Raw genomic sequence first — 10,731 nt, forward strand, 5'->3', positions numbered from 1 at the left:
AAATTACTTCTCACAATTTTTTATCTTTTATAAGGTGAAATTCAGACCTGCTAGAGAAATTAGAACAAATGCCATCAGGTTTGGAGAACTGAAAGTCAATTGATGTGCAGACTTGAATATGTGAATTCTACTTCACTGATAACCAACTGAGAAATGGTTAAGTGCCTTATAGTTCATTCTTCTTTTCTGTTTTTCATTCCCATGCACTAATTTAAAACAGAGGAACTTCTCACATTTCAGATTATCCACAATTCAGTTATCAGAAACATTAGTAAGTAAACAATCATTTCTTATGTTGTCAATAAAAAATAGTTTCAGAACCCCTTGCTGGTGACTGATTGAGATCATTAAAAATTTCAGGATTAGGAAGGTAAACATTGAGAAGTATGCTTAGCTGGAGGAAATACGAACAGTTGATAAGAAAGAGAACCAGAAGGAAGAAATCAATCGGCACTGAGATACTGGGCTTTGTTATTCCTTTCAAAATCAGCAATATTTCACATACTGAATACCAGTTCAAAATAAAATTTTTGTAAATGTTAGAACAAAGAAGTATACCCTACTCTGCAATTTTTCTTATTTCCTTCCTCTCAAAGGCTTGTGAAAATATGCCTATCCGGCTTTGCAGATTGTTGACCTAGCTGGATGCTTTTAATGAGTTATTAGATAAAGTCTGGGAAGAAAAAAAAAAAGAGAGAGAGAGGACTAAAATAAGTTACAGCTGAATTCCTGTAATACAGACCAGAAAGCAGTTTGCATTTTTCAACCATGTGTAGTTTGACTAATAAAGATATTTTTACAACAGTTATATAAAGCACACTGCAGACTCTTACAATCCCCCCGCTTTCAAAGGGAGATGAGATCATATATACAAAATGTGCTCTTACTCAGACATAGTTTCTCATTCAAACTCACTACAAGTTTCATTATTCAAAATTTTAATCTACATATTCTATTACTAAGTTTTATATGCAAATGAATTTTGCAGACATTCAGAACTTAACTGCTTGTAATCTCAGATGTCATGAGTAACACTAAAGGAAATCAAGGGAAAAGACTAATTCACCACTTCATTTCCTAGTCTTTGAATTTCTGGACTGTCTTAGTTTACTGTCAGATACCTCTAAATTTTGGAGAAGATTTAAGCAGATTGCGGGAAACTTAAATTCATAACTCTTTTACTACAAATTTGTGTAGTCATTGTAGGGAGAATTAGATCTCTAGAAATTGATGTTGACTTCTTTCTCTTCCCCCATGCACAAAAGTGAAGAGTTATGGCTAAGTGTCCGAAATTAAATTAATAAAAGTATCAAAAGAAATGGCAGCTTTTATTTTTCTTTACTTAAGAGATTCATGTTGTCACTCAAGAGATTTTATATAAGCCCCTACTAATTGCTGACTTATTGCAATGGTATTGACTCAGGGAAAATTATTGGAAGATCTCCTCTGTTAATCACATAGTGCATTATTTGTTGACATACTGAGTTTATTACCATTAGAGAAAATGGATTTTCGTGTTTGTCTCTCAGCCATTTCAGCCTTAGTATTAAAATTGACAAATGACGACGGTAGTGATATGGAGCCAAGGGTCATATGTGGTAAGGTACATGATTTATCCCAGGGTTTTGATCTTATGAACCACGGTATTTAACTTGCAAAATGTTTGCCAGGCTTTTTCAAGCCCAGTGTTTCCTAGGTGTAATCTTATTTTTTGCTGATATGTGCAGCTATTCTCTATAACTATCCATTTTCTGCGATTTCCAAGTGACCCTTCGAAAGTTAATGCCTTTCTTACCTCGACATATCACATTTCTGAAATATTAATTCCTTGCTATGAAATCATAAATCCTCTATCTGGGATAGTTTAAATATAATGCAGACAAGACCTTAAGCAATTATAAAAGCAACTTCCACAGACTTTCTGGAGGATTTATCTTCACTGGCCTTCAGTGTTCAGGACTGAACCTTCTGTTTTCAACGTCATTTTAATGTAAAATGTCTTTTTTTGTTGTTGTTGTTGTTGTTTTAAAGCACCACCAAAGCCTCCAGGATTGTTACAACACTAACACAAACTAAAAACCACTTTTCATCTTGCTGGCACATTTCAATGTTTATCATCTCATTTAAAAGACAAAGAAAAGCAAACATTGCATCTCCTGGGAATAGGCTAAGGTTAGAATTACTGTAAATGAACTTAAGATGACAATAATAAATAGTAGTTTATTTTCATCAGATACCTTTAGATATTACAATTTGATATGGTGAAACGGAGTTTTAAATAAGAAAGAAAAACAAAGCTTGATTAGCAAAAACTTGGGGCAAAGAGAATTTTCATCCTACAGTACTCTGTAGAGTAATTGGGTTTAGAAGTGTTCATACTGAATCTACTCTGTACATCGTTTATGTTTAATCTATATGCATATTTAAGAACAGCTAAATCAGCAAATTGATTAGTTTTGTCAATCTAATCTGAAACTCTGTGAAGTCAACTTTTCCCATGCACTGTGTGGGAGCCAAGTAAACTTAAGGTTATGTATTATAATGTTTTCTGTCCTGTCTTGTATTTGGAGAAGCACTGCACACCTTACATGATAAACATATGTGGATGGTGCATATTTACTTACCTGTCTTTCCAGCTGAACACTTATTAATACTTCTGAAGCTGTCAAAATGTAGCTAAAAAAAAAAAAAAAACAATGCTGAACACAGGTCAAGTCCCAGCTGCCGACACTCTCTTCTCACACCTTCCTTCTTCTTTTGCCTTCTAAAGGGAAGAGATTAAGGCATCACAATTACATGGCTGCTTATTCCACTTTGTCACTTTCAGGGACATGAAGGCACTCTGCCCCTCCACTTCCCCTTTCAGGAACTCACAGTCTGTCTCCCTGCACTCCTATTCATGGGTGAACCTTAGGGACTTTGAGATATGTGACTTGTTAACCCCTACATTTTTGTGTATTTGGAACTGGAGGTGGGTTTTCTTCCAGTGAATGATGAAATGTACTGCTTGAATGATGTAATTATTCAAAATAGCTATGTTGTAAACAGTTGAAGGTGAGCAGATTTTCACAGTCATTCATCTAAAAACAATGAAAAAAAAAAGGTAGCATTAAAAACTGTTAATGCTTGACTGCAAGCTTCTGCAAAGCATTAAGAACTGCACTCGAAAGCCTTGTTGTGCTTCTGCAGCGTGGATGTAACTATGGTGACGGTTTCTTTCTTAGTACTATTAGTCTAATGCTCCCTAAACTTTGAGGAGCACGTTGAGTCAGATCTGATTAAATCATGTTCCCTTGGTAGAGCAGAAGATTGCTTAAATCTTTCTAATTTCTGACCTATGATTGTGCTCAGTTAAATGCGATATTAAGGTCGAGGTCTAAAATAAAGTCACAAAGTAGACCGCAAATTCATTACTACATTTTAATTCATGTACTGACATATCTAAGAACATGTTCCTTTATCTTTGACCCTCGGTTGTAAAGGAAATCCATCTGTTCTTGCCAGGTAGTGCAAGCCTCTGGAGAGTAGATTGTCAGGACTGTTAAGCATATAAAAGGTCACAATAAGGAGACGTGTATAAATGCTCTATCATTAATATCCTCCTTCACAATGAGCATTGGCAAAAATCAGTAAATAAAGACTGCAGTCCACAGTTCCACATGAGACCATTCAGAGCAGATTACACACTGGGGGTGTTTACAATACCCATTCCACTTCAGTTGTAGGTGCAATTAAGTGGCCCAAATCAGGCACCTAAACTCCCTCTACAGACAAGAGAGACTGGTAGTGACAAGGCAGCCATTCACTACTTGAGTTGGATGCTGAGAAGGTGGTGCAAATGCTGCTTTTGTTCTGACATACGATGTACACAAACAGCATAGCATCAACATCAAAATACAAGGGAAAAAAAGAGTAAGAAGTTAGTAAATTATAATGAGAATTAGAAATGATTTTATGGTAAGATTCCTGTTCTGAACCAGGTCTATTTTTTCTATGTACAACACGTTCATATGGCTCATTCTCGGTTGGAGCTTTTTTTCATAGCTGAAAAAAGTAGAGTTTATTGCTTTGTTTGCTGTAGCCATTCAGCTGGTACAAATGTTATATATGCAGTACTATCTTGCTCTTTAGCACTGTGAACTGCCTGTCAGTCTTCATATTTGAAAAAAGAAAAAATCCCAGCCACCCCACTGTGCTGGATGTGACAGCACTGTAATGTCAGAGGACCAAGGGAAAGGTGACAGTTTATGATAGAAATAAATCTTTTATGAGAGCAAACTTGGGAGAACTGCATGCTTTTGTAGAGTTATATCTCTCTACACAGTTACCACTGACAGCCTTCTCAAATGCACTTGTTTGATAAGGTGAGGTTTTTATTGTGTCTAATCATGTATTTAGTCACTGAGGGAGGGGGAAGAGAGAACTTACATGTTCTTTGTGTATGGATATGTTAGATAAAATATATTTGTAAGTGTATTAATTCATATAAATACTGATACATATCAATGCACATGTGTGTTTGTATTTATATGAATTTGAAAAGAATTATATTTGCTAAATGGTCCTTGAACTTACTCCCATGTTTTAAGGCACAAGTCTGATTGCTAGACAGCATGCAAGTCTAGCTCTGGATTATTATTCTGAAAGACGAAAAAAGGGCTTCATCAAAAAAGACTTTGATTTGTATGAGAGGACATGTAGTATAATTGCATTTTCAGAAAAGCAGAGAGATGCTGCTGCTGCATTTTCCATATCTTCACAATACTTTAAATATGTTGCTTGTAACTGGATTGCAGAATCATTAAATTCAAGAGGGATTTTTGAAATCTTAATTTATGTAGAAGAGTCCTGCTCTTCCAGAAGGAAGCATAAACAGAAACCTACACATCCTAGAGCCCGCCAAAATACTCTGAAGGATTTATTACGTACACATCCTGCCCTCTGAATCTCCCATTTTTACAGTTAAGCTATTCCAGTTCTGTCACATTGCCACAGTAAACACAACTGATAAGAGTATTTTAAATCTCAGGAATTTCTGCTTTTATTCATCAAAAAAATGCAAGTGTGCGTGTGAAAATTTTTGTTCCAGAAAGCTACAAAGTCATAATGAACCTGTCAAATAGAGCTGCAATCCTACTCTCCCCTCTGTCTAACTGCTGTGTGTCACTTCTGTCATTCACTGATATGACTAACTGTGCATAAAGTTACAAGCACAAACCTCACACAGTTTTCTTCTCATTTTCTCCTCATTCTTATAAGTTAAAATTCAAAGTTCAGAAAGCAGCAATAAGTTAATACCAGAAAAACACTGAGCTAACAGTACAAAAAACAACCCTTTTTATTTCTTTTTCAGCTCCTCCAAAGTTTTTTCCATTCTCTGCCAACATTCCCCCTTCTTTTTTACAATGATGCTATTCTTCCCATTTCACATTGCATTTTCTTGCATGAACAGCAGGATTACTGTTTGATGCAGTATATCTTTACCACAGACTCAGGATAAGTACCATCACACCCAAAGGGAAGACCAAAGTGAGTGTAGTTTAGTGTGGTAATCTTGTGATAGGCAAATTCCTATTCTTGATAGCTGTGGCTGTTGGGGTCCATAATCTGATGGGCTCAGACAAGGGGCTGTGAAGTGGAAGGAAAAGGAGAACAGATATGCAATTTTTTTTATTTTTTATTTTTAATAAATGTCCCATTCCTCAACTTGTGTGAAAGTCTACAGATGTTACAGAAAGGCATGGTGGTTGTGACCATCATGAATGGGTTGTTAGGGTGCTTCAGCAGGCAGAGGTTGTAGCCTTGCACATGGCACACATTTTCTCCTGACAGCATGAACTTGGAGCATAACTAAATAGACAGTGCACCCACAAGCAGACACGTGGGAAGGATCCCAGGCTGGACATATGCAGTCAAACTTGATGTCCAATTAATTCCATCCACCAGTCCAGGAAAGTAAACTGTATTATTCCACACGCTATTTTGCCAAATAATCCCCAATAGTCAAGTTGTTAGGCCCTGTAGGCTTCAGATCTGTTTGTTAGCAAAGAAGCCCAGTCAAGCTTCCTGCTTATTGTGTTTGCTTTCCAACCTCACATTTTTACTTTTTTTGTAAGCATGTATTTTCAGAGACCTTCTTCTGCCTCATTTTTCATGACAGATGTGGTTGCTAATAACACAGTCAGATGAAAAAGTAGGAGGAAGGGGATTTTCGACCCAAACAAATGCCCTTTTCACTTTTTTTTTTTCTTTCTAAATATTCTGTTTGTTTGTGTGTGGTTTTTCATATTAAAAAAAAAAATCTCGGAATCCCATCTGGTGAGTAGCACATAGTGTCTCTTCCCAAAACTCCCACTTGAGGAATGCTGCAAGATGCCAGAGCGTGGGATGTGTTAAAGCAAAGGCCAGAGCTTTCCTGCTCTGCTGTCAGCTCCCTCCTTGCTAAACATTGCTCTCTCAAGAATAGATATAGGCCAAAGAAAAACAATCAAATCAACAGATGCAGTTCAGATTAGAAGCAGTCAAAAATATATGGGTTACCCAAGTGGTTCAGATGCTTGCCCAACACAAAACAGAATATTTGAGGAAACCCGCAGGAGCATTCTTGACCATATCCCCATTGTTCAGCACAATTCTGTCTGCAGCCCTTATGATCACCCTCTTCCCTATCTTTTCTTCTCTCTTTCATTTTGATGGAGCTCCTGTGTGCTTCTGTTTACCACACTTACTGCTTACAGTCTCCTCTGGTCTCTTTCTGTCCTTATTTGCAGATGGATTTTTGGTGATTTCTTTCTACATTTTTCAGGCTGTAAACTTGAGCAGCTGGTATACATCTCTTGCATCAAACTGTGGTAAGCCTGTGGGCTTATTTAAACAATTCTGACAGTTTGCCATGAGAATCTATTGAGAAGATGGCTAAGTCCAAAACTTTGTTTTCTAGGTTAATGACTCAGCTACACAGAGAGCAACTTTCTTCTAAATATAAGCATAGTGTGGCCCATTGGGTAGCAAGGAGTTTTGGCTCTGATGGGGTTATCAACAGAATTGTCTGAGACATAGAATCATAGAATCACCATAGATGGAAAGGACCTCCGTGATCATCCAGCCCAACCATCCACCCACCACAAATATTTTCCCACTAAAACACATCCCTTAGTAGCACATCATATATTAGTAGATGTCTAGAAAATGTCAGAGAAATATTACAAAATTGAAGGCTGTTCAGTTATTACTTCTCCATATCAAAAGTGAAGACTGTCTAAATGTCCATTCTTCATTTGAGCTGCTTCAGACTGAGCTACAGAAGAGAATAAATTAGGGAAACAGGATTAAATCAGCATTTACTTACAGAGTAATTGGTGAACAAAATACATAGGTTCCTTGTATTTTAATGAGTGGAGAAAATTTCTACGCGTTTCTGTACAGATATGAATAATTTTAAAGTAACTTTGAGCTTTGTCTACATAAATGCACCTCTGTGTATGTGTTTATGTATATGCATATGTATACACACAAATTTTATCGAAGACTTATATATCCAGATCACTCCCTTCTGTCATACCCTTTCATTTGTAAAAATAAAAACACCAAATATTACTCTAGCATATTGCAATTTCACCAGGAGACACGTAACTAGAAGAACTTCACTAAAAAGCAATAGATTTTATTTTCAGTATTGATTTTTATTTTTATTAGAGGAAAGCAAAAAATGTGTCGTTTTATAATAGTATGTTCCAGAGTTCCTGTACATTTTGAAACTATGAGAATTAGGTATGAGCTATTTTCTTGGTAGTGAATCTGTGGTAACAATGCTGTTCAAAAACCAGGAAACTAATAGAAGACTTATCCTAGAAAGCACTAAATAATACAATCTCATAAGTGCTTATAAACTATAAAAAGACTTGCAAATCATATCATTTTTCTAAGAAATATAGATTCCATGAATATAGATTTGTATCAAGTTCTCTAAAAACTGTTGTAGTAATAATTTTATACATGTAATATTTAGATATTTTTCTTTTAATGTTGGATTGTACTTTTGGAAAAAAGAGATTTTATTCACAGTCATGGTGGAAAAAAATGGCTTTTTGATCTTCTATTTCTCCCTTACTTCTTACCCGCTCCCTCAAATTCCATTATTCGTTTGTTTCCTCTTCCCAAGTGGTTGTTTTCTGAAGCCAAGGAACAATGGAGAACAAGAGAAATATGCTAAAATGACCTCACCCTTAATTGTTGCTCCCTGCTCATAAAAATTAACACAATTTTACTGTCTCCAAAACGACGTTAATTTTAATCATATAAGAATACAGAATTTATTAATGTGGAGATTAGTGAGACAGACAAGATTTATCTCACTAAGTAAGCAACACAGACAGCTGAAGGAGAGCTATACCTGTTAACTAATCTGTGCTTTATTTTTATATGTGAAACATAAAATGAAGGATTGAGAAGAATGAAGTATGTACAGGGTAAGTAAGTAAATGTACTCAGAAAACTAAATAAATATCAAGTTAGCAACACACATTTAAAGTCAGAAAAGAGAAGGAAACATGAAAGGGAAAACAGCCATGTGATGAAGTGGCTTACTGTTCCAGAGGGCTTTAAACTAGGTTTAAAGAGGGAACAGGATAAAACTAAGCTCACGAGCGATGAGCCTTGGGACAGCAGGTCAGGGCTGAGAGTGAGGCAAATAGCCCAGCAGAAGGGCGTCTGTACCAGTGCACACAGTGTGGACAATAAATAGGAGGAGCTGGTAGCTATTGTGAAGGAAAATGATGTCTTATTTGCCATCACTGAGACATAATGAGATCATTCTCACTGGAGTGCTGCAATAGAGGACTATAAGATTTTCAGAAGGGATAGGCTAGGAAGGAGAGGCAATGGAGTGGCTCTCTGTATTCAGCAGTGTTTTGATGATGTTGAGTCCTTATGGGAAAGACCAGGAAGAAGGCCAACAAGGCTGACATTTTGGTGTGGATCTGCTACAGATTACCCAACAAGATAAAGAGATGAAGCATTCTATGAGCAGCTGGCAGAAGTCATGTAATTACTAGCCCTTGTTCTCACAGGGGACTTCAGCTTCCCTGATACATGGTGAAAATACAGTAGAACAGAGAGGAAGCAAACTAGGAGGTTCCTGAATTGTGTGACAGGTAACTTCCTGAAAAAGCAGGTAACAGAGCCTAGCAGGGGAAGTACCCTACTAGACCTGCTGTTTACAAAAGAGAAGGACTGATGGGAAATGTGGGGAATGACAGGGTTGTCAACTCCTGATGAAGTCAGGAGTGGGGTCAGCAAGCCTGCTATCTTGGGCTTCTGGAGCTGTTTATGACATTGGCTGGGAGAATCCCTTGGGAGTCAGTCCTGAAGGGCAAAGGGCTTCAAGAAGGCTGGACATTCCTCAAGAAGGAAATGTTAAAGGTGCGGGAACAGGCTGTCCCCATGTGTCATAAAATGAGCAAGCAGAGAAGACCAGCCTTGCTGCAAAGAAGATTTTGCTGAAACTCCAGGCAAAAAAAGAGTTTAACATCTTTGGAAGAAAGGATTAACAACCTGGGAAGAGTGCAAGGATGTTACTAGGATCTGCAGAGGGAAAATTAGAAAGGCAAAAGCCCAGCAAGAACTTAATCAGACAATCATTGCTAAAGATAATAGAAAAGATTTATACAGATACATTAAAAAATAAAGCAGGGCCAAGGAGAATCTCTGTTTTTTTGTGTTTTTTTTTTCTCCCATGCAGCAGGGAAACTTACCACTGAGGATGAAGAAAAGGCTGACATTCTCAGTGCCTTCTTTACTTCTGTCTTTAATAGTCAGACCAATTATCCTGAGGATACTCAGCCCCCTCAGCTGAGAGACAGGGATGGGGAGCAAAATAAATGCCACACAATTCAGGAGGAAAAAGTTAGTGACCTGTTACTCCACCTGGACAGTCACAAGTTAGTGAACAAGTTAGTGAACCTGGACAGTCACAAGCCAGATATGATCCTTCTGAGAGCAATGAGGAAGCTGGCAGAAGTGCTCACCAAGTCACTTTCCTTCATTTACTGTCAGTCTCGGTCAACTAAGGAAATCCCAGATGACTGGAGATTTGCCAGTGTGACCAATGCGATGATGATCTAAAAAAATCATCAGAAGGTGTATTCAGGCAACTAGAGGCATGTCAGCCTGATCTTGGTATCAGGGAATATTATGGAGCACATAATTTTGAATGTAATCACACAGCATGTACAGGACCATCAGGGGATCAGGCCTAGCCAGCATGGGTACATGAAAGGCAGGTCCTGCTTGACCTACCTGATCTCTTTCTATGACCAGGTGACTCAACGTGTGAATGTGGGAAAGGCTGTGGATCAAGTCTACCTAGATGTAAGAAAAGCCCTTTGACTCTGCCTCCCACAGTATTCTCCTGCAGAAGCTGACAGCTCAAGGCTTACAGAGGCCTTCTCTTTGCTGGGTAAAAAACTGGCTGTATGGTCAGGCCGTGAGAGTGGAGATGAATGGAGTTAAATCCAGCTGGAGACTGGTGATAAGTGGTGTTCTCCAGCTGACAGTACTGGGGCCAGTCCTGCACAGTATCTTTATTGATGATCTGTACAAGGGGATTGAGTGTGTAGCCTCAGTAAGTTTGCAGATGACATCATATGGAGAGAAAGAGTTGTTCTGCCTGGGAATAGGAAGGCCCTACAGAGGGACCTGGATGGGCTGAATCAATGGCCTGAGGCCTATTTT

This window comes from Gallus gallus, chromosome Z (genome assembly GCF_016699485.2).
Source record: "Gallus gallus isolate bGalGal1 chromosome Z, bGalGal1.mat.broiler.GRCg7b, whole genome shotgun sequence".
NCBI classification, from domain to species: domain Eukaryota; kingdom Metazoa; phylum Chordata; class Aves; order Galliformes; family Phasianidae; genus Gallus; species Gallus gallus.